We start from the raw sequence: 22,931 nt of genomic DNA, 5'->3' as shown, positions 1-22,931 counted from the left end.
AAAATAAAAAATGGGTGCTTAATGATCGTAAGAAACAGGTACGTGTTCATGTTAACGGTCTAGTTTTTGTAGCATGGAGTCTTAACATGTAAGTAGAAGTTGATAATTATGGAACAAGCAAAACAATGAAGAAAAAATATCGAATATAACCAACCACATTTGCGTGCTTTAGATGCGTGAGGAACCAGGGCTTTGTGGTTTCTAGACAAACTATAAGATTTTCATCACATGTTTTATCATTTCCTTTTCGACATAGAAACCGTTCTTTAAATTATATAATAATGTTTTTGGTATTAAAGATAATCCCATATAACATTCAACATTACTTCAATTTCAATACTTTTATATTCAAGGATGAAGATTTATACGTATTGAGTCCCCCCCTCCCGTGACGTTTTTGTTAAACCTTCTGTTTATATTAGTTTTTTATACAATTTGCCTATGCAACAAGAGTCCTAGACACAATCATGTTCCTTTATATAAAATTTAAATTAAAATCATTATAATTTTAGCTATAAAATAAAAGTATTAAGAAAAAAAATCAAAAATATTATTATTAAACTTAAAACTGAATTTCAGTATTCAAAACAAAATACTACAAAACTTTTTTAAGTAGAGTTTATTATAAATGCAACGTAACGTAATCACATTTTTGCAATCTCATGCACATACAAATTAACATCATCTTCCAAGTCTCCTATCCTCAACAATGCCGGACAACTCTCCGGCTTTCGCGGCCTCTGCCATCCTCAACTACATCAAACTTGCCTACCGGTACCTCACCGATCACATCCACATCCTTTCATACTTCCTGATCATCTCCATCACCACCACCGCAGCCGTTCAACTCCTGCGCCTCGATCACATTCAAGCAGCATTCACCTTACTCTCAATCATTACCATCTCCACCATATACCTTATCCCAAAACCTAGCCCCGTCTACCTCGTTGATTTCTCCTGCTACAATCCATCAAAGGCATTGCGATCACCGTTCTCGTTCTTCATGGAAAACTCCGAAATGATCCGGAAAAACAAGCGTAAGAGCCTCGAGTTCCAGGTCCGGATACTAGAACGGTCAGGATTAAGCGAAGAGACGTGTTTAGCGCCAGGTTTTCATTACATCCCGCCTAAACTTACTATGAACGACGCAAAACTCGAAGCTGAACTCGTGATATTCTCCGCAATGGACTCATTGATCGCGAAAACAAAGCTGAAACCTACGGACATTGACATTCTAATAGTGAACTGCAGCGTGTTTTCCCCGTCACCTTCGCTCGCAGCAATGGTGATAAACAAGTACAAATTCAGGAGTGATGTTAGGAGCTATAATTTAACCGGTATGGGATGCAGCGCGGGATTAATCTCCGTCGATTTAGCGAGAAGATTGTTTCAAAGTCATCCAAACTCTAATGCTATAGTGATTAGTACCGAAATCATTACTCCGAACTATTACGAAGGAAATGAGCGCGAAATGCTCCTTCCGAATTGCTTGTTCCGGTTAGGCGCAGCCGCTGTTTTGTTATCAAACAAACGCTGTGAGCGAAACCGATCAAAGTACAAACTCGTAAACATCATCAGAACGCATAAAGCTTCCGATGAGAAGTCCTACAAATGCATTCATCAAGAGGAAGATCCCGAAGGTAATTTAGGCATCAAGTTATCGAAAGATCTATCGGTAATAGGCGGAGAAGCATTGAAATCGAACATCATGACCCTAGGTCCATCGGTGTTACCGCTATCCGAGCAATTTCGCTTCGTTTTTAATCTCATTGGACGGAGAATATTTAAGCGGAAATGGAATATTTACATACCAGACTTTACGCAGGCGTTCGAGCATTTCTGCATACATGCAGGCGGTAGGGCGGTGATAAATGAGGTGCAGAAGAGCCTGCAGTTATCAGCAGAGCACATTGAGCCGTCGAGGATGACATTACACCGGTTTGGGAACACGTCATCCTCGTCGCTATGGTACGAGCTTAGTTATATAGAAGCGAAAGGGAGGATGAAGGAAGGAGACAGGGTTTGGCAAATAGCGCTTGGTAGCGGGTTTAAGTGTAACAGCGCCGTGTGGAAGTGTAACCTGAGCATTGAAACGGATGGATCAGGAGCGTGGGAGGACTGCATTGATCGGTACCCGGTGCATATCCCGGAGGTGGTAAAACTGTGAGCTTTAATTACTTATGAAAGTTGATCATACTGTTGGAAATTAAGATTCAAAGTTATTATGCTGTGTTGTTATTTGGTTCAATCTTTATGTTACTTGTTAATCTGGAACATTGTGAAAAATATTTGTTTACTTTTGGTTATATATGAGTGTCTACTACTTATCACTACATAATATCCTTTTTTTACAGAGGCATCACAGCCTGATTTTATAAACAAATAAGTTCAGTCGTTATACTTTTATGATGGATATTGATGACAAGTAGTGACTGGTGGCAGTGGTTGTAGAGATGGGTAACGGTGGTGGATACAGTAGTCGCGGTCACGATGGTGAGGTAGATACTCGTTTAAGTTTTAAGAGTGTATATAAAAGTTCGTACTTAGATTTTGGGAGTTACTTTAAAAGCATTGACAGTTAAAACTTGATACTTAGCTTTTTCTTTTATCTATTCAACTTGTCACCAACACTTTATCTGCTTCCTCTAACCCAAAGCTAAATGTATAAAGTCAAGTTTGTTGAACATAACTGATATAAATAAAGACATGTTGCCACAAAAATAAGGTTCATTCAAGTTGAAGTAATTGATCATTTGGGGCTAAATCATCGTTATATTCGCAAATGAACTTTAAACGGGTCAATAGGAACACAGCATGATTTTGAATATGTCCGGCTTCAGATTGACGTATTTGACATAAGTATATGAGTTGTGTTCAATTTATTCTATTAACCCGTTAACTAGACACGTCTGGAACCCTATTTTTAATACACCAAAATAAACCTATAAGCAAACTTTTTTTATTTAGCTAAATTAACTCAATTTTAAGAAAAGATCATCATCATCACAACATAAATCTATTGGAAAATCGAGTTGCATTCAAAAAGGATATTGGATTTTAATAATCTCAAGTTTGACCAGTTAGCCGATATTAATCCAAATATAAGAAATTTATGTGACAGTTCCAACTTGCAAACTATTTTCCTCCACCGAGCCTTTTCTAACTGAAATCTAAGTACCTAGCCCAGTTAGTTTTCTGGAGACGTGGACTCTGACACGGCACAAACATTTGTAATTTGATGATCGGGCTGCCTTTGTGGCACTCTCATCACAACCTCACCTCCACCGCCATCAGCCATCACCACCACCCACCACCATTAGCCACCCTAAAAAACCCTAACCATTTTGGCTCTTGGTGGTGGTAGTGGAGGAGGTGAGGTGGAGACGGGGTGAGGTGGGGGTGGAGGTGAGGTTGTGATGAGAGTGCCACATAAGCAACGACCTCATCAAATAACAAATGCTTGTGCCATATCAGTGTCTACGTCACCAAAAAACTAACTGGTGTAAACCCCAATTAGAAAAGGTATTATAAAAGGTTCAGTTAAAGAAAACAATTTGCAAACTTGGACGCCCAGAAAATACTATGAGGTGTTCGGAAATGGTCGAAGTAGTTGAATAGGAGGATTACGATGACTATAGCCCTTGGTAAATTTACCAAAGACGAAAATGATTTGTTTGATATTATGGATGACTGGTTACGTAGGGACCGTTTCGTTTTTGTAGGCTGGTCCGGCCTATTGCTCTTTCCTTGTGCCTATTTCGCCGTAGGGGGTTGGTTCACGGGCACAACCTTTGTAACTTCATGGTATACCCATGGATTAGCCAGTTCCTATTTGGAAGGCTGCAATTTCTTAACTGCCGCAGTTTCTACTCCTGCTAATAGTTTAGCACATTCTTTGTTATTACTATGGGGTCCTGAAGCACAAGGAGATTTTACTCGTTGGTGTCAATTAGGCGGTCTGTGGACTTTTGTTGCTCTCCACGGCGCTTTCGGACTAATAGGTTTCATGTTACTTAATTCGAACTTGCTCGATCTGTTCATCCAACTCGAAATCTCGTAAGAGAAGAACTTTTACGCAGTACATGAAGTGCACTCTTTAGACAATAGAATAAAAACCGAACAGTAGATAACCCAATAATCGAATAAGACAAGGGGGGTAAGAGAATTGTCTACTTGATAGGCTATTTCCGATGTCTACATCAGTCATTACAACTTGGGCAGCGAGGGGGGACTGATGAACTAATCAAACAGTGCTAGTCGGGCAGCAGAATGGAGGCCAGCACGGTACCAACGAAAAGAGGATCGGCTAGTAGTTGGAACGGAGAGCTCGGGCAGCAGAACAGAGAAGTCTTGGACTGTTAAGAGATAATTATTTAAGTTTGGATTAATATTAGTCAACAACGAGTCAAAGCTAGGCTTATAATTATCAGAATCCAATATTCCTATTCAAAATAAAGTGTTTTTTCCTCTCGCAAATACAAAAATACATTATTTTGAATATAATGCTGCACAAGAATTTTGGGACGAGTGGAAGAACATAAACATTCATCCTACCTACGAATTTAATAAGTTTTTTCAGAACTGCAACACACACTGCCAAATTCTACACTGTCTAAAATTCATCTAAATACATACAAATACAAAAATACGGTTTGAACTTTGAACCCTCGCCACTGTCACTGGGCCAAAAGCCTCATGGCATATTATTTAAAAACTGATATCATGATCTGACCCGTTAAAACATATGGCATTCCTAACTATATTTGTGAAAATCTCAAAGAATGGAATTCCTAAGTGTAAAATTTTTTTTTTAAAAAAAAGTTAACTTTTGGTTTTATTCGTGGTCCGATTTTAGTTCTATGCAATCCGGTAAAACGAGCCAAGTCTCAAGACCATGTATGTTAAACCTTCTGGCCACCCGCCTGAAACATAAGCTTTTTTAGGCACGTGGCCAGAAGGTTCAACACATATGGTTTTGACTCTTGAGACTTGGCTCGTTTTATGGGATTACATAGAACTATAAGTCATATAGAACCAAACACACACACACACAAACTGTATTTCTAACAAGTGAGCTCTAATTGTGACTACCCAAGCCTATTAATCTATGTAAGCCCGTATGCTAAGATACAGTCCTTTTCATTTATTCGACCAGTTTGTTTTCAGTTCTATGTAAAGTCAATAACCCAAGCCAAGTCTCTAGAGTCAGGACCATATATGCTGAACACATCAACTATAAAAGACACACACTTGAGCCTAAGCTTTTCAAACATGGTAAACCACAAACCAATCCCAACCCTACAAAAAGCCAATTTCACAAGCCAAAAGCCCTTGTGGCACATATACACCATTAATTCAAACCTAGGTTTGTGGATATCATTTTAATAAGGCTAAAAGTAACATGTCAAGGCACCTAACCATAAGTCCCATACTTGTCCAACGACAACAAGACACGTCTCAATTTCTAGGCAAGAAACCATAGTATCATCTCCACTCAAATTTCTAAAAAAGCCGGACAGACAGCAACAGTTCTGACACTGGGTATCTTGTAAAAAGTTTGTAGATCATGGTACATAAATGACCCGAACTTAGTGTCCATACTGATAAGAACTTTCTGGGTAATGGACTTGTTGAGTGGGGTAGGGCAGGTAATTAGGGTTGGTGGTAGTGATGGCGGTGCTGGCAGTGGTGGTGTTATATGATGTGTGTGAAGAAGAATTCATATCTGAGAAGGGACCTTGCTGAGTACCGTAGTTGTGATCATAGGTGGCAGTTAGAGGATGGCTTTGTACAGCTGGACCGCCATATCCTTGGTAGACATTGACACCATGAATGGCATTAGAACCGAGTATCTCGGAAGCGGGTTCCACACCAACAGTATACGGATCTTGGGGTTTTATCCCTGTTCCTGGAACCTGCATATCAAAATAATTGACAACTTTAACCTCGTTTCCATCAAGTAAAATACACTTTGATCACCTTAGTATAAAAGCAAATTAATTGGCCATTTTTGTTTCCATTAGTTTATAATTAATATTTAAAGCTTTTAAACACAAATCACTATTATTTATATCATTTTACTTTTTGTTCAACCCATCAACCCCACCATCAGATTTTCAGTCAAAAATTCAAGGATGCCTAAAATTTAAGAAATCCAAACACAAACATCACACCTAACATTAGAAAATCCTAAGACGCAAATTAAAACCCAAATCGAACTAGATTTCCCAATATTATTGCTTGACGTTGAATCATGTTGATTGGGTAGAACCCAAATCGAACGGTTTTTTTGGGGTGAGAACATGTATTGAGGCCAGTACAAGAAGCAGAAAACGTATTTGGGTAGAACCCAAATCGAACTAGATACGTATTTTTGGGGTGAGAACATGTATTGAGGCCAGTACAAGAAGCAGAAAACGAACGGTTGAGAGGTTAGGTTTCGATTGTTATCACGTGAAAGATTTGATACGATTGGGTAGAACCCAAGGTGGGAAAGAGGTGCGTAGAAGCGGTGGTGAAGAAAGGTGGCTGTGGAGGACAAAGGTGGTGATAAGATTAAGGTTATAGCCCTACCCTAGCCTCTCACACTTTTGTCTTCCACTTCTTATACCAGCCTCAATATATGTTTTCACTACAAAAGTACATCTCTAATGAGCAACACGATTCGAACCCAAACAACAAGGCATAAATATCTATTTCGATTTGGATTTCAATTTGTATATTACGGTTTTTATAGATTAAGGTTTTGCAATGTTTATGTTTGATTCTTCTTTTCTTTAATGGATTCTTACATAACAGTGCAAAACCAGGTCGTAACTGTGGTTTTGTTGTGAAAGTGAAACATGTGTGATGAACCGCTGATGATGGGCATTTGAAGGCTACGCATCCAAAACAAACAAGCATGCTCAATAAGATCCCACTCATAGCATGCTATGCGGAGGGTGAGATAAGGGAAAATTTTCCGCTAACCCAGAAGATCGAGAGGTTGCACCCACCAAGACCCCTGACTCAAAAACCCTTTCTTTGACATAAAAGGTATCACAAATAACATAAAGAGGATATAAGAAAAATAAAAATCACTTGGTTTTAACCCATTACTTGGTAACCGGGCAAAAAATTACTACTTTGCAGCAAAAAAGAACAAGTTGCAATTGTATCTACACATGTAGGTATTTTATGCCATTTTCCCAAAATTAATGGAGTAAAAGCTGACTTTCTTTTAGCTAACTTGCATGATAACCACAAAAACATGCAGTCCGGAAGAATGATATGAGCTACAACTTCAACCTTAAAACTCTTAAACCTAAGTCATCATTTCCTATTATTATAGCTTAATCAATTCATTGATCTCACTTCAAACAATAGTAACGAAATACACACGCTACATAGCCAGCAAGTGGATGAGTAGAATAATGCCACTCGATAGTTTGGGTTAGAAAATTAGCAAGTTGAAGAACCAACTGACCTCCTTAATGTTGTGAATTCCAGGTCCCATGCCAGAAATCTGTCCACTGTTTGATATATTCACGTCCACAGCACCTGAGTATCTTGTTTAAAACATAAAATATATTGGTGTAAACAACACAAAACCAATAAGTAAATAAACCACAAGATGATGAATCAGTATAGTAATATGAAATAAGTAGTATGGTACCCAGAGGCGCGTGGAGGAACCGGGTAACCATGAGGCTCATATTCCCTTGAAGGAGCCGGATAACTAAGAGGTTCATACTCTCTTCCACCACCCTTCATAAAAGGACCACATCTTTTGTTATGCTAATGACTAATCTTAAAAGGTTCATTTAACTGAATATGCATAATATGCTACCTGAAAAGGTTCATAGCCTAATGATCGACCGCCCCGAATGACACCGGAAGGAGACGGTCCTTTACTAATTAAGTTTCTTGGTGGCATGAATCCTGGAACCGGGCCCACTTGAGAAGGCTCCGTTGGCCCAGTTCCAGGTTTTGCATCTCTGAGGCATCTTGCTCTAAACCTTAATGCAATTTCAGACACGGCATCTTTAGCAGCATTGTAATTCCCAGAAACCTAAAAAGGTCAAAATGGTAAATTCACTAGATTGTAGGCCTTATTTAGAAAAAACTTTAAGATTATTGATAACACACCTGCACAAGCTCTTCATCTTCATCAGCAAACTTCGGTCTTTCTTCCTTAGAGAAAACACGAATATCTGCTTTTGTTCTTCTTCGCGTCTCATTGATTACTTGACCTCCTTGTCCAATTATGCAACCGACTTTACTAGATGGAATAAGAAGTCTTGTAGTCATAATGCCTTTCTCACCGTGTTCATTCGATATATCTTGAATAGCGAGAACTGCATCAATTGTTTGTGACCTCGGGTTCCTTAAAGCCTGACATGATTCACCAAAAACATTAATTGATTATCCATTTACAGTACAAATTAAAATTTAAACCAATTATAAGCGACCATGATTTTTTTTTTTTTTTCATTTGGTTAAACGAACGAGCATTAACACATGGCTCGTTCGTTCATTTATGCTTGTGAGCATTCACTTACGTCCATTCAATTGAACTTGTTTATATAAATTCGTTTAAGCTCATTCATGTTTGTTAGTTTACATTTGTGTAATGTGAGATCATTCGTTTTCGTTTGTTAATATGTTCATCAAATTTTTTTAGCCTCATTACAATTTAGTCAGTTTTAGTAACTTTTTAGGCCTCACACATTGTTAACATTTACTTTTAGTTTATTTTAGCTAAGTTATGTTCGTTCCTCTATGTTCAGTTATGTTTTTGAACGTTTGTTTATATTGTTAATGAACGAACATAAACAAACACAACACGTTCATTTTCTTAACGAACTAACACAAACAAGAAAAGTCCGTCCATTTATTTGTTCATGTTCAATCGTTTGTTCAGTTAAAGTTAAACGAACGAACACAAACATGCTCTGCCCGTGTTCATTTACAGGCCTACCCGTGGGATTCTGCCATCTCCAACTTGCCGTGTTAATTATAGATAAAATTATAAATACTACTGACCTCAAATGAAGACACTCGAATCACACGCTCATCACACCCTGCAAAACCTTCACCCACTTGTATGTTAGCTCCAGTTGCTTGCTGTAACTGTCTTACAGATGATCCTCCTTTACCAATAACTCCTCCAATTTTAGCTGATGAGCAAAGGATCTTCATTGAGAACTCAGATGGGACATTCTCACCATGTGCAGCAGCATAATCACCATTAACGCCATTGGACCAAATCTGATGGGCCCCATCCATGGCATGGGTGGTTCAGCACGCACAGACCGTTTTGCGGGGGTCATGTTTTGGCCCTTAACGGTTGGAGGTTTGTCCTTGCGTGGATTCTGATGCAATAATGTAGACACTTGATATAGAGCCCTTTTTGCAACATCTGGTTTGGCTGATACCTGGTTTGGACATGTAAAGAGAAGACAGACGACGAATCCTGTTAGATCCGTAGAAAACATTACTATAGAGGGGAGGAGGGGTAGAGGACGACCGAAATTGACTTGGGATGAGAGGATTAGGCATGATTTGATAGACCTAAACCTCTCCGAGGACATGGTTGAGGATAGGAATTCGTGGAGAAGTAGAATTAAAGTTAAGGATTTTTAGAGAGAATTGAATACCTTAGGGCTTAGAATTAACTTATTTAGGTCACATACCATAATGGTATTTCCCTTACATATATTATTATTATTATTATAATTATTATTAGCTTTTATATAGCTGTTAAACTGTGATCTTATTATTAATATTATTATAATTAGTAGTAGTTTTTATATAACTGTTAAACTTTGATTTCCTTTATTTTGCTTCATACACATGTACTTAGAGCCGAGGGTCTCTCTGGAAGCCACCTCTTTATTCCTTTGGATAGAGGTACGGTGTGCCTACATCCCACCCTCCCCAGACCCTACTTATAGCTTTGCTGTCGGTGGGATTTTACTGGGTATGATTGATTGATTGATTGATATTAAGATTTTCTATATGCTAAAAAACAAATGTTAATATTAATAAAGCATTACCTGGACCAACTCATCGGTAGTCAAAGCACACGCAGGGCGTTCATCTCCAGGCATAACACGTATGGATGCACCAGTTTCACTTCTTAATCTCTGAATAACGTCTCCTTTTTTCCCCAAAACACATCCTACTGTATTGTTTGGAACAAGCAGGCGTGCAGTTATTGGATTTTCACCTGATATATCTTCCTCAATTATTCTGTCATGAACTTTTAATAAAGCATCTTGAGCTGCACAATGCAGCTCCAAATCATTATTCTCGGTGTTACTTTTTACTGGCATATCTGAAGGACTGGATATTGTTATTACTCTTTCTTCTGAACCAGGAACCGTTTCAGCAACTGAAATTTTAGCTTGGGTTTCTTCTGGCAAGGCTTTGACTATACCACCACCTTTCCCAATCACACTACCGATTTTTCTAGATTGGCATAATATTCTGTAGACTGTCTCTGGAGTCTTTGAGATTTCTGAAGACTGTTCACCAAATCTCCCTCTTTTATTACCGCCCTTGTTAAAATTAGGGTTAGGGCGTTTCCTGAAGGAGGGGTTTCGCCTGTTTCGCTCCATATATTCACTAAATCTACAACTGAACCACAGACGAATTAATGAACCAACAAAACATGAAAGCAAAGTAACTACATCAATATGATACATAAGAATATGTGATATTGAAATAAACGTTCAAACAGTTTAGCATAAAGGGTGTTCCACTTGCCGGGTTAAACCATAATAATATGAAAGCGAAATATCGTATTTGTTACCTGTTCCTAAGTATACCTAGGGTTAGCATGAAATGAAAAGATATTTAGTAAGGGAAAGGTAAATTGTATTGTTTAATTATTTAACTTCAGTAGCCGTGTGTGTGATCCTGTTAGTTAGTTGCTTGTTTCCTAACATTACATGCTTTACTCCCAATTGTCAAATGGATGACATGAGTAATTGATCATAATGGATCTGGCTACATGCAATCATAAAAGTATTTCTACAGCACACAGCACAAACTGAAAAACAACCATAGTGTTCGCTACATATAACACTTTCTCCATGAACCACAGTCATATACAATTATACACACGCATAACCAAAATATATCAACTATAGTAACAAAACTTATAAAAATGCTTTCTTGCCAATAGAGCGCCAAAGTTTGTAGCGAACTGGAGTTGATAAGCTAATGCAAACTTTGTCACCATATAAGCAAGTTTTTTTTATAGTAATGATAGCTTTCAAATTCTTTACAAAACCTTAGTCGATATACAAGTGTCATATAGATAGAGTCGAGTATCTTTGAGCCAAAAATCGAACTTTCTTGCTTTTAAATAATTTTAAAAACCTCGGCCGATATGCAAGCGTCATATACAAATAACATGAAGACAGAGTCAAATATCTTAGAGCAAAAAAATCGACTTTCTTGCTTTTAAATGCTTTTATTAATTAATAATAATTATTATTGATGCTTAGACATAGACACTGAGTAAAAAAACTAAATTACTGTTAGAATCAAGAGATCCTTATAATCCATTTTCAAACAAGTTCAGTAACATTTTAACCTAACAAACACATATTCAATTTCTCAGTTGGTACTTTTAACAATATACTTGCTGCTCTATAATCAAGTAAGAAATGACAATAAATAAAACATTACCTCCAATTGTTTATCATTAACCAATACACATTTCATACTGCTCAGATTCAACTCAAATTACATGATATTAGATGCGGAATATGATAGAAATCAGGATAATTGAAGCAATCTAGATCGGATTCAAACAAATTCAATTTATAATAAATTATAATAATAATACGTACCAATTGAAGAATCGTGAGGTGATAATGGACCGAAGAAGATAATAATAATCTGAGAGGAGTTGTAGATGACAATGATGAGCTAGCTCTCTCTCGTTTGATAATATTATTATTAATAAATAATAAAATTAAATGAAATTAGGGCTTGTTTTGTTTTGCCTTTGGGGATCCGAGACTTGGTTAGTTAAAGAGTTATTTCAAAGTTTTTAACGTCGTCATCATCATTATCATCGTTCTCAGTATATCCCACCAATAGCAATGCTATGGTAGGGTCTGAGGAGGGTAAGATGTAGACAGTCTTACCTCTATCCCACAGGGATAGAGAGGCTGCTTCCGGTGAGACCCCGGCTCGATAGTAGTTTTGCATCAAGCCTTGGACATAAGGCACATAGCACTCAATCATCAGGGACACCGGCTGATTGGTGCATGTGCCCTTGTCTTTCGGCTATCAACGCCACCGCATGATGCCTGATTAACCTTCCGTCACTTTTAACGTTATCTTCAACCGATTAGTAAAATAACGTCAAAAAAGTTTTTAATGTGAATTTTTGAAATAAATTTTAGTAATTTTGTGTAGTCACACGTACCACATGATTGTTGATATTTATCATGGGAATTTTACAATTTAATTTGACTAACTAACTACTTTAAATTAAAAATAAATACATGAAGTCGATGATTTTGAGTCAGACTTTACAGATTTATTTTTACTGTTTGTCAACCGATAATATCCATGAAAATACTGTTAGTTTTTATGAATTGACAAAAGTACCTCTTGCACTAAAAATAAAAAGGATTAAAAACAAAATTGTGGAACTTGGAGCATTTTTCATCTTCATTTTTATGTAGTTTTTTTTTTTAAATACCTTTGTCCTTAAAAATTTCACCAAATAAAAACTTCACAAATCTAATTTCTTGTATTTTAACTCTATTTAATTAAATAATATTTTTTTTTCACTTAAAAATTATATCTCTATCTCTATATATAATAAACAAGTGGGTTTTCACAAAATTTCCTTTTTGTTTTTCACCAAATTTCTTCAAATTGACACATGGCATTTCCTAAATATTTTTTAATTATTTTAACTCTTTATATAATAAATAAATTGGATCCACCAAATTTCTTCAAATTTTTACATAGCATTTCCTAATTATTTTAATTCTATTTCATAATCAAATTTGTGATGCCTATTAAATTTTTATCATCTTAATTCACATGTTCTAACCCTCGCAATCACCATATACATATTACACTGAAATTCATCAGTATTCAAGGTAATTATCAAACCGTTGTAATTGGATTCACATAACCAACTGTTTCACCTTCACATATTCAATCGGATTAACAGCTTCAATTGGAGTCAATCGATTAACCTACACATATTCAATCGATTCATAGGTTAAATCGATCAAGCTTCTTAATGCGATTAATTTAATTTCGAATCATGTAATTTGATTCACGTGATTGATTTATATGTAATCCGTTGTCTTTCAATTGAAACTCTAATTTTATGATCATTATATAACACAAATTATTTACTTAGAGATATATTACAAAAAAATTAAAGTATGTCATCAGTTATCGATAAGTATTATTTAAATAAAGACATATTATCTTTAAATATACACATTAAAAGGTCCAAAAAAGCAAGTTAATATAGTACAAGATTCATCGTTTAATAAATTAACGAGTAAATGTCCTCAAATATGCAATGTTTGAATTACTTTTATTCTTAGTTGATTGTTTTCGAAGAATTATAGACTTTTGTAGTTTTTAAGGAGATGACTTGTGATAACAAAAAGAACAACCCCTACCAAATATCTTATCAGTCTGCACATCATAATGCAACTTTATATCACCATTATTATACAGTTAATTATAAGTAATTTTAAATGACCGACTTGGGTTCATGTTTAGTTTAAAATAAATTTGATCAATGTATTTTTTAAGTAAGAATGTGTTTAACTCAAACGATCATGATCTGAACAATTACTTACATTTTTTTGCGTCTGCTATTATTTTTATATTTAACTGTAAATGTATTTTTATGTGAATTCCTTGTCAAATAAAACAAAAGGGAAAAAAGAAAAAAACAATCACTTTATAAGTAAAATGTTTTTTTTCTTTTTGATTTTTAACTTTTAATACGCCAGCATGCTTATAATTTTTTGTAAAACATTCTCATACTAACACTTTCTTCATTACCAAGAATTTCATATGTAAACATTATGATTTCTTATGTTACAAAAACAATTTACAGATTTAATAATTATCAGTTACCTTAAAGAATTTGTTTGAAAAGGGTAAATAGATGACTTTTGTGAATTGGAAAATAATGAAGTTGGTTTTTCTTGCTCCATATTATTTATGTAGAAATGGATTTTTTATTTTATTTATTCATTATTTTTTAGGGTTTGATGTTTGAAGCAGTTGAAATAGGACTTTCGTGACTTAAAAAACAAAGAAATAAATTTAACATAATGATCAAGTTTAAAGACGGTCATTCTGGATCTGCATTTTCTTTAACCACAAGTGTCAGCCACAAATTACCAGCAACATTTTTGGGGTTTGATGTTTGAAGCAGTTGAAACAGGACTTTCGTGACTTAAAAAACAAAGAAATAAATTTAAGATAATGATTAAGTTTAAAGACGGCCATTCTGGATCTGCATTTTCTTTAACCACAAGTGTCAGCCACAAATTACCAGCAACATATTGTAAATGAAATTCGCATCTGAAGGATAATTATAGAATTTTTTATTTGTTATTTTTGTAACATAAAATTTGCGAACTAAAGGTTATACATGTGTAGGGTGAACATATCAAATATTTAGTTTCGAGTTAAAACTTTGAGTGCGAGTCAATTCTTCATTTTTTGGTCTAAGGGCAGTTTAGGGATTTGTGAAAGTTTGGTTCGTTTGAGTTAAAAGTTGCAGATTTTTTGTCCTATGGTAGTAGCTAGTAAGAAGTTTTTTTTTTGTCTCAGTTTTGCTAATATTTTAAACACTAAATTTGTTTTTAACATTATATTTGTAGTTTGTGTATTTTCAAGAATTTAGATTTTTTACTAACCCGTGTATTATACGGGTTCTAACCTAGTTATGAATATATATATATATGAATTGAACCGTGGTTCCCTACACTATTCACTTCATGCATTTACTCTATATTATGGAATCAGATAACGTGTAACAATTTATTAAAACCTTAAACTTTTCTTAAACTCTAGGATATGGAAAACCAATAACATAATGATTGTAATGCGAATGCTTTTATGAGTGAGCAACTTTCATACATAACTTAATTAACTCAAGAAAGCAGCCTAAGGTCCGGGTTAGTTTAGTTCTGATCGGGGCAAACTATATACACGTTATTGCATATTATTTATACAAAATATGTATCAAATTTCACTCGTTGTCCTTTATCTTCAAAAGTAACGTGTTATATTCTTTACGTTTACAAATCTAACACCCTTTGTCCTTTAGTCCTAACCCAGTTAGTTTTTTTCGTTAAGTAAGATCATGTGCCTTGCACATAAGGACAAATTGGTCATTTTACTTATTTAATTAAAAAATTAATAAGACTACAACACCACCGGCCGTCAATCTACTGGCCATCCAACCCTCACCCTAAACACCATCCAACCTACCGGCCGCCGGTCAATCTAGGGTTTTGATCTAATCCACGAGCTCGTCGCCGCCTTAAACCACCGCTATCCACCATCCACACCATCCCAGATCTGGTGCGAGCTTCTCCTTTTGACGGCCTACCACCGATTTGGTGAGAATCACAACATAAAGGCCCGTCGGAATACCATCTCTGTCGTATGCGTCGCATAATTAAGCTACTTGGCAGAATCCTAAACGAAATAAGGGGTGTCGGAGGAAGCCGCGGCCATGGTCTCTGTTCCTTTACTTGCCCACAATTGAATATCACGTCTGACGTTTTGTTTGGTTGGGTGTTTCATCAGCTTGCAAAATAATGTATTGATTGAATCTATTGCCCTAGCAATTATAACTAACCATCGCTTAACTTGTAATTGGGATTGATTGTATCAGTGGGTTGGGTTTGCAGATCGATTTCAAACAAAGAATGGTGACTTTGTAAGAATTGTTTGCAGATGGATTTCTCAATAAAGAATGGGTAATTTTTGAAAAATATCAAAAGCTTCATAATTAATGTTGCCACTGGCCTAATTCTTCTCTAACTTGTTTCTCTGGGACGGTGGATTTAGGGATGTAGGGTTATATCTGCGGATAGGGAGGTCGGTGGGTGGGGTGGTGAGCGATGGTGAAGGTGTGGTGGTGGCGGTTGTGGGCTTGTGGCAGGTGGTGGCGGTGCTGGCTGGTGGTTCGGACTAACTACGGTGGCCATTGGTGGTAAGTGGGAGAGGGGGTGAGAGGAAGGGGATATATCAATTTACTTTTTTAAGTTTTTTATTTTTTTTTTGTTTATATTTATTAAAATTTTAATTTAATAGGTAAAATAACCAATTTGTTCTCATGTGCAAGGCACATGGCCTGACTTAACGAAAAAAACTAACTGAGTTAGGACTAAAGGACAAAGGGTGTTAGATTTGTAAACGTAAAGGATAAAACGCGTTACTTTTAAAGATAAAAGACAACGAGTGAAATTTGATACATACATAAAGGACAATTTCTGTAATTCTGTCTATTATTTAACTTATAATTGCGTCGATTTGGTTACAGAATTTGTTACTTTATATTGTTTTTATATTTTTGTAGGTTTTGAAGACACCTAGTTGATGCAATACTTTTGGAATTATGTGGAATACAGATAATGAAGACCGAGTTGTTAAATTAGAGTAGGGGTGAGTAAAAAACCGAATTAACCAAAAAGCGAACAGATGCATTAATTGACGGTTAATTTTTTGTTTTCCATTTTTAAAAAACCGAAAAACCAAATCGAGCCGATTAATGGTGATGACGATTATGAATACTCCGACCAAATCTTGAATATGAACAAGATGATGAATGAATATTAGAACTAAAATTTTAGTATTTTTTTATTAAGGACTTTGTTGATTTTTAAACTTTATTACTCTTTCAACTTTGTATTCGTATGGTTCCACGTAACATGCGTCTATTTTTGTTTTTTGTATTCAATATATTTGTGGTACTCTAATACACTCTTACAAGCTTAAAATTATCATATTCATTTTTAAATTTTTTTTGCAATGTTTACACGTAATTGAAAAAAACCGACTATAGCCGAACCGAAAGAAAATAACCAAAAATCTGAAAACCGAAAAAACTTGTATATTCAAAAAAACCATGATTTTGGTTTAGGTTTTGCCTAAAAACTGAACCGAACCGTGTACAACCCTATATTAGAGCACGCGGTTACAACAATTAACATTGAAGAATTCTAAGTGAAGAGGAAATTAATAGATCTGCACTAATTATATGAGATTGTGCCATAGAAGAAATAACGGGCCATAGAAGAAATAACGGGCTGATTGGGTTACAATTGCTTAAATGGATAGCATTATAAAAAATAAAAGTAGGTGAATTTGATAGGACAATTTTTAAAATCGTCATTTTGAACATCATTTTTCTAAAATAGTCACTTATTAGGGCATCTTCAGTGGGAGATTGTCTACCCATGTTGAATCCTAGTTGGAGGAGAGAGAGTGTCCAAATGGAGGAGAGAGTGACTATGTGGAAAAGAGATGAAGGGAAGTGTATTGAAATTTGTTTTTGAAGAAAAAAGGAAGGAAAGATGAGAGAGAATGAAGGTTTAAGTGGGGTTAGTGGGTGAGTAGGAAAGAGAAGATGAGTTTTTATTTCAAACATCTCAATAGCATTGGAGATGCTCTTATACCCAAAATAGCTACCTAAACCGTTGAATCTGATGGTTCTTCCTCAATCACCGACGTTTTATGTTAATGGATCCTATTGAATTAGAAGACGGCAAATTGTTAATGACTCTGATAGAACTTCTCAAAGAACCGTCGGATCCGACGAAACTTGTTAAAGAATCTCGGATCCAATGGGAACTTTTAATGGATCCGATTAAACTCATCATCTCATACCTCTCAAACCCAATACCACCATCTCCATCTTTCTTATTTCTTCACAAATACAAACAAATTCATTTTGGTTTACATTTGTGCATTTGGGCTTGCATATTTTCGTTTTGACTTCCATTTTTTCCTCTGCCATCAGTGTACGCCTTTTAGGTTTCATTTGTGCATTTTGACTTCTTTTTATGTATTTTTTTTATTTCCATTTCTTCGTTTTAGCTTCCATTTTTCCATTTGGCATCCGTTTACGCATTCTACTTTCACGCCCGGCACGTTAATTCTTACGAGTCTTTAGAAATGTATGCATTTATATTTATTGAGTAAAATAAGTAAATATATGATTTAAGTAGTATATGTGAAATTGTCTCAATAGATTTTAGGCTCTTAAACCATATCATCGTATATTTCTTTGGACTTTTTAACATTAGAAACTATCACAAATGACAATTTTACAACAAATATTTTTAGAACTACTTAGAGCATTCACAGTCCATCCCCCATCCTTATTCCTATAATTACACTACAAAACACTACATTTCTCTTTCATGTTTAATTAAATAATATTTTTTATATCTTTATTATTACAGTTTTCTCTGCCCTCTACTCACAACCAATTCAACAAATATTAAAAAATAAATAGGGGCAAACAATGTTCCCCAAATGTTTCCTCAAATTTACAAAAAATCGCTATATTTCTCTCTCCACCCTATAATTTACACTCATAACCATTCAAAACTCTACCCTATAATTTACCAATCCCCCTCACATAATTATGGGGGATGGGTTGGGAATGCTCTTAGTCGGGAATACACATATGGTAAAAGGTTTGGATGATTTAATCTATGTTAAAAAGGTATTCAGTTTGTAACGTCATAAGATTCGTAACCGAACTTTTAAGTGAAAGCAAGTTGAAGTATGATTTAAATGTAGGACATGTGTACGGAATATTCTCCGTGGGAGGAAGAACATATATGGACCATGAACCGACCAGTGTTTCATTACACTTTATTATACGCATTTAATGTAGCGTCGCGATGGTTGGTGGGTAGGAGACAACGTTTTTGTCGAATCCTTGTTGAGTGTTGGCAACGTCAGCGAGCGAGTGTGTTAGTGCCTACGCAGTGTAATAGCACACTTAATGTTTTTCATTTATAATTTTTTTGGACTTCATTCCTAGTTTCAAACAAGCGTTAGATTGACAAATAATTTAAGAAACTAATATCCGTACGTGGGCATTTTGGAGCTCCGATCGTTGATTACATTACTGTCCACACAAAGTTAATTACAGATACGCATGCCCCATATTAAACTAGGGATGAGCTCGGTACCGGTACCGAAAATACCGATCCGAAATTTACAAATTCTTGGTACCGGTACCGAAATATTCGGTTCGGTGCCGGTTCGGGATAGTACCAGTACTGAAGGTAAAAATTCGGGAAATACCGGTACCAGTATCGTACCGATACCGAAACTCAAAACTTTAATACCAATTCGGTACCGAATTTGCTAATCCCTATGTTAAACGTCATATGTAGTGTTGGGAGTATTATGGTAGAGTTATTTAGTTTTCCTATATCCTTTATTTCCTGATATAAGTTAAAGTTAAGTTTAACTAACTTTGACTTCCATTGTAACTAAAGAGTTATTGACTTAGCTAAAAGTTAAAAAGTTAGTTAGAGGGTAGCCATGCACAACTCTTGAAGCACAAAGAACAAACCGTGTCTCTTTGCCATTTTGGGTAAGGAATGATGATGCTTTCCTCTCCTCTATGGGGTGTTTGGGATTGCTTATTTACATCAACTTATAACTTATAAACTTATTGAAAAGTGATAAGGTGTTTGTGATTGCTTATATTGTAAGAGGAAAAGTTAATTAAGTTACACTTTTGTAACTTATTAATTTAATGAAAAGTTATAAAGAGACAAAATAAGGAATCCCAAACACCCACTAAATCCATCCACAACCTTATCGGGGTGGTGATACACCCTTCTATCCATTTGGAAAGTTTCAAGCATAAATATTGGTCAAAGATAAGACTTCATATAAGACTTCATTTTGCTTAAATGAGCTTTGTAGATCAGTGCCTTGATTGTTTTAACATGCTTTTTAGGGTTTAACGTTAGTTGGATGTCACACTCCGCCTTTGGCAAGTCACAATATGACCGATTGATGCCAAACTTACACATCGGAATAAAGTTTTCATTGATATCTTAAATTACAAGCCATGAGAACATATAACTTAAATTCAGATAATAACAAACACAATTGTTTTAACAAGTCTTAATTAAATTCATCTAGTCAAAGGTTTCCAAAATCCTTTGGCCCCATCAACCTACCCACACCCAGTGTTTTGAAACCCGGCCCGACCAGTCAGACCGGTCCGATCAGGACCCGGTCTTAGAATCGGGCCGGGTGAGGCATTTGACCCGTTTTCGAAAAACCCAGCCGGGTTTGGTGGGTGGCGGTCGGCCCGGACACGGTGACCCGGCGGGTCGACCGGTAAAACCCATTTTTATTAAATCTAAAATGAAATGTGTATGGTGGGATTCGTACTTGGATCATTTCCTAGATAGAAGCTTTAATAATTACCCATGAGCCAACCAACCAAGCTTCATTGATGTCTTTATTGATCAAATATATATCATATATATATTCAAAAAACAATGTATGAAATATAAATAAACATTAAAGTTTGTTATTATTATTATTTTTTGTTATTATTGGTTTTTATATGTATATGAAATATATATATATATATATATATATATATATATATATATATTTAAATTACTTATGACGTTATCCGGGTCAAACACCGGTCCGCCCTCCCGGGTCGGTCCGACCTTTGACCCGGTAAGACGTCCGGGTCGACGCCCGGGCCGGGTCTGAAAACATTGCCTACACCATGCCCTTTTATTATGTAACATCCTAAACTTTTAATGTTGATTAAAGGAAGTTATGTTTAGTGATTTTGCGTTATTAATTAATATCGAGTAAGGAGCGGACCATGGACTTGGATTAATTGAGATGGGTTAAACGAGAATGGGCCTTGGATCCATGGGATTTCAGGGATATAAATATCCCCTAAACCCAAAATATCTTTCATTCCATTTATTTCTAACACACTCCAAAACACACACACACCACACAACTTCGCCGGCGGCCGGGAAGAGGGAAGAACCGGGCAGATCCGAGAGAGAGAGAGAGAGAGATTAGTTGTGATAACAAGTAAACAAGATCCAAACAAGCTCAAAAAGGTATGATTCTTGATCTTTGAAGTTTAAAGATCCAAGCTTTTTAGTGTATAAACGACCGAAAATGGTCGGGAAGCGTAGTGGGTGATATTGAACCATAGCAAGGGTGTTAAAAACGCTCGAAATGCTAGACATAAACCAAACAACGGCTGTCTGGGCAACTTTGCCTGCATCTGGGCAACTTCGCCTTCAAAGCGATAACTTCGCCTGGGGCCAAGTTCGCCTAATTGATAACTTCGCTTACGGCTAAGTTCGCCCAATTGATAACTTCGCTTACAGCTAAGTTCGCCTGATGACAACTTCGCCTAGAGCTAAGTTCGCCTGAGGCTTAACTTCGCCTAAAGCCAAGTTCGCTTGATGACAACTTCGCCTAAAGCTAAGTTCGCCTAAAGCTAAGTTCGCCTAAGGTTTAACTTCACCTAAAGCTAAGTTCGCCTAAGGTTTAACTTCGCCTAAAGCCAAGTTCGATTAGAAAATAAATTAAAAACCTAATGAAAAATGTGTTAAGACAGTTAATGGAAATAAAATTTTTCCAAGCTGACTTGGCAGCTCGACCCCAGCCAGGGGCTCTGCCCTTTGGACCCTGCTAGGGGCTGCCGCCCCTAGACCCCGCTGCCAGGGGCGCCGCCCCCGGACCCCCGTTCGTTGTGGGTAGTAGTTAAGACTGGAAAGATGATATGAGTAGTGATAGTTGTTTGATACGTGTACTTGTTATACAGTCAGCCGTGTGCAACTGAAGAAAGGGGTTACGATTAACGGTGAACGTAACCGTGTTCAGGTGAGTTTCTAGCCCCATTTATGTGTTATGTTTTCGGGGCTGTGTGCATACTCAATATGTTTGTTAATACGCTTATCCTAAGAGGTAAGTGTATGCCTTATGTGAATGATATGATATGTATGAATGATTGCTTGATGGTACGTGAACGATCTTCGGATATTGCACGTACTGTCATGTCACACCCGGCCCTGAACGGCGGAAACAGCCGGGTGCGCGCGAGTGGGGATTGATAATTAAGCACGGGCCATTGCAAACATTCAAAGTAAGATTTTCATTGCGCATGAAATGTTTAATACAAATACATTACATTGTTTAAAAATTACATAAAAACATCCAAGTATGAAAACTGTTGAAGATTTCCACGCCATATCCCCTTGCGCGGCGGGAACAACCGTGCGCATCGAAAGGATAGAACTAAAATCTTCCAAAAAGCTAGTTTTAGATGTTCAGCGTGAGGTGCTCTAAGTGTGACTCCATGCGTTACCTAGTTATCTCCTGAAAGACACGTAAAACATTTGAATCAGTATAAACTGAGTGAGTTCACAAGTTTTAGTAACTTGATAAATCGTATTGCATCATAATCTTGATAAAAATCATTCTGAAACATAATTCTGATAGCATCATTAAAACACATGCTTGGTAAAACATAGTTCTATCAACATATTCTGATAAAATCGTTCCACGGGTTACGCTGCGAACATTTCTGGGAACTGTGCTCGTCTGTGTAAGTGGCGCTGCCACTACGAGCGAAATAAGTAATACCGTCCCGCGGGTTACGTGCGGACACTTCTGAAAAACCGTGCTCGCCTGGGTAAGTGGCGCTGCCACTACGAGCGAAATAATACCGTCCCGCGGGTTACGCGCGGACGTTGTGCCGGAAAACAAGGCGCTCGTCTGCGTAAGAGGAGCGACCTCTACGAGCGGGCTCAATCCCATAGTACTGCCCCGTGACATGCTAGGCACTCGTCTGTGTAAGAGGTGCGACCCCTACGAGTGGGTGGATCAAACCAGCA

At 36.5% G+C, this 22,931-nt stretch overlaps 2 pseudogenes across 1 annotated transcript; one reads left to right on the top strand and one right to left on the bottom strand.

Annotated features, from left to right (window-relative positions):
* Nucleotides 1-709: 709 nt before the first annotated feature.
* LOC143530909 (3-ketoacyl-CoA synthase 6 pseudogene) lies at nucleotides 710-2,167 on the top strand (annotated as a pseudogene).
* Nucleotides 2,168-5,150: 2,983 nt separating this feature from the next.
* LOC143530935 (KH domain-containing protein At4g18375-like) lies at nucleotides 5,151-11,966 on the bottom strand (annotated as a pseudogene). Its single transcript, XR_013134939.1, has 8 exons — nucleotides 11,844-11,966; nucleotides 10,038-10,620; nucleotides 9,025-9,416; nucleotides 8,128-8,373; nucleotides 7,829-8,050; nucleotides 7,655-7,746; nucleotides 7,466-7,547; nucleotides 5,151-5,915 (listed from the first exon to the last, which is right to left on the bottom strand). The product of XR_013134939.1 is annotated as a KH domain-containing protein At4g18375-like (transcript).
* Nucleotides 11,967-22,931: the final 10,965 nt, after the last annotated feature.

This window comes from Bidens hawaiensis, unplaced genomic scaffold (assembly GCF_021521415.1).
Source record: "Bidens hawaiensis isolate Kalapana, Puna unplaced genomic scaffold, B.hawaiensis_p1.1 tig00009067_1, whole genome shotgun sequence".
NCBI classification, from domain to species: Eukaryota; Viridiplantae; Streptophyta; class Magnoliopsida; order Asterales; family Asteraceae; genus Bidens; species Bidens hawaiensis.
Note: the sequence above shows the minus strand (reverse complement) of the source record. Positions and strands in the feature narration are given on the sequence as shown.